The sequence below is a fragment of the Hetaerina americana genome, unplaced genomic scaffold (genome assembly GCF_022747635.1).
Source record: "Hetaerina americana unplaced genomic scaffold, ioHetAmer1.1.p SCAF_10, whole genome shotgun sequence".
Classification (NCBI taxonomy): Eukaryota; Metazoa; Arthropoda; class Insecta; order Odonata; family Calopterygidae; genus Hetaerina; species Hetaerina americana.
The window spans coordinates 28,280,333-28,283,133 of NW_027286070.1; positions in this window are offsets into that span (position 1 = coordinate 28,280,333).

The window sequence follows — 2,801 nt, forward strand, 5'->3', positions numbered from 1 at the left end:
TAATATAAAACCATGAGTGCTGAATGTTCTTGAAAGAGAAAAAATCATGCGGTATGGTTATAAAAAATCCAAAATCATCCAATAATATTTAGTGGTATGAATACTCCTTCACTTAAATCGAAACAAGGCTGAGATATCACTCATTTGTGTTGCCCTAAGTAATCTTCATAACGGGTACTGGATTCCGAGAGGTAGAAATTCAAGGTACATGCCAAAGGCGAAGACCTCCAACCTGGTCAAGGAAGGTCAAGAGACACCTTTGACGCTACCTAAGCCATACTCTATCCATCCATTCTCTTAGTAATTACTTCAAAGGAATTCTTTTCCAAAATTTACTTTTATATCGAAAAGCCCAAAACAAATTACACAAAACATTTCTTTTGAATTTCCAATTTACGATTTTAATTCAATGCAGACAATTTCTAACCCCTTTGCCATGAAATAACTGAAAATTTAATTTCAATTCTATTTGTTTTCAAACCAGTTTAAACTATCAATGCACCATCCCATTAGATGAAGATTACTTTTTCGGAACACGCCTGTAAACTGTTGATGTGTTAACTATAGAAGCATCGTGGCTTATTAGTATTTCGGAAATTCGAGAGCTACCACGAAAATTCGGATAGTAAAAAAAAATAATTCACTCAATTAGGACAACTGTTTTCGTCCTTATTTGAAACGTTTTTTACATTCTCCCACTAATCGTTTTACCACGCTCTTCTCACATTACTGATTGCTCCAATTAATTTCTTATTTAGTTCTTGATACTTTTTTCTCACAATCTCCGTTTTAACTCACGAATACTTTCATCCCCTTACTTTACTCCAATCTGATAATCTATTCTACGATCTATTGGTTATATTAATGCCCTTAGTGCATGCATTCCTATCGTTTCCGTTACCACTCTTTTATCTCGTTTCGAAGGCCTACCCACCTCCACTCAATAGGTTCAATCTAATTGTTTTCATTAGGATTTTTTCTTGTATTTCCTTTATTTTCACTCCAATTATGGGTTTGACATTGAACGCTTTTTCCTCACCTAATCCTATCCATTATTGTGAGTTTTTAAAACGTCTAACCTTGAAGTTACTTCATTTGCATCATTATTATTTCCCTGCATCTTCCGTACGTAACTTAACTACTTGCAGTTTAGAACCAGGTACCAGTTAAACTCTCTTTCGTCCGCAGAGTGTCATCTCCCGCGATCGTTTCACTTTCGTAAAACGTACTCTCCTGCGTCAATCTTCATCTACCACTGCTTTTCAATCCCCCATCACCCTCGTTCATTTTGGATATTTTACCAAATAATTTCCCCTCATTGATTGTAAATCCTGCCAACTTTAATCTTCAAGTGACGACTTTTCAGTATTTGCTTTCACTTGGACTACAGCTAGATTCATCGGGTCTCCGTTCATCTCTACCAATGTATCCCGCACCACATGCTCTAGATTCACCAAAATTTTCCTATGTTGTCTATTAGTCCTGCGTATAAAGTACGTTGACTCTCCTCACACACCCAAATCACTATAAGCTAATTAAAGTTAAATTATTAAAAATCCCAGCCCTTTACGTCTAACTTGACGCTGAAATTACATGCCCATACCACGTTTCACTCTTTCTTTCTAGATATCTCCTAGTTTACTACCCATCATAATTTTCCTATCATAACGCGTTCCTAGCTTAGAGAGTCTCGGTCGATCTGAGCCTTATTTTACACTGATTTTAGCTCGGCTGTGCAATGAATTAGTGTGATGACTACCATTAGGCCTTAAATACACTGCTATCAACCGAGACACCTGAGCCGGTCCAGTGAGCCGGGGTCCTCTTTCAATAGAGTTTAATATGTGACGGGGCCAATTAAAACGTCCGCCGAACAGGGAACTGACGTCTTTGAAGGTGTCTCAATATGAATCAGACGCTGTGCGGATTTTCTTTCGTCTCATTCCTGCCCTTCGATCAGCCTTGCACAGCTGCCCTTATCGGAAATAATTTACTCAAGACTTTTGCAGGCTTTGAGTGGAAAGCGCATTCACGAATAACTTTTAATTTTTATAAATATATTTTACATTCACAGAAAATCAAGGATTGTTCAGTTTTTCTAGCATAATATTTTTATAAAAGATTATTTGTTTTCCTTTTGGCTATGAAAAGGCGCTATTTCATGGTGAATTTTAACGGATACCAGAATCAGACTTTACTTTGCCCTCAGGCGTCTTCCCAATTCCATTTAAGTTGTAAATGATAAATACATACAGAATTGAGAAGAGCATAGAGTATATTTACCGATTTATTTTCATTCGTCTGTGCTTTTATTGGTGCTCTCTTTTTTCCAAGTGCAATTTAAATTTGATTTCTTTTATCTCCCTTGATTTGCCTAATGCCAAGACTTTGAAGCCCTCCAAAAAAGAGCATTCACCTGCTCTGAATCCAGGTCTCGTAAAAGCTTATTTAAATTCAATAAAATTTCGAAACCTCATTTGCCTCGGCATTATTTGCAAAAGGCATTATCAATCTAAGGCCGGGTAACTTTCTTGATGCGAGAGATTAAGACATTCAACCTTTTCTTTCACCGAATTGGATTCATTGGAACGAGGAGTGTGCTTTAAAATAAACGTGGTAGGTTACTTTGGGGTCTGAAATGGGCCATCCCTGCAATCGAAATATCGTACGTGGAAAACGGTTTGCTGTCAATAAAGTTACCTCCTTTAGCTGAATGCACGCTCAATGCGCTTAATTTGATATCAGAAAAATCTTATGATAGGCTATAAACCAACGTACATAAATATTAATAGCAGAAATTT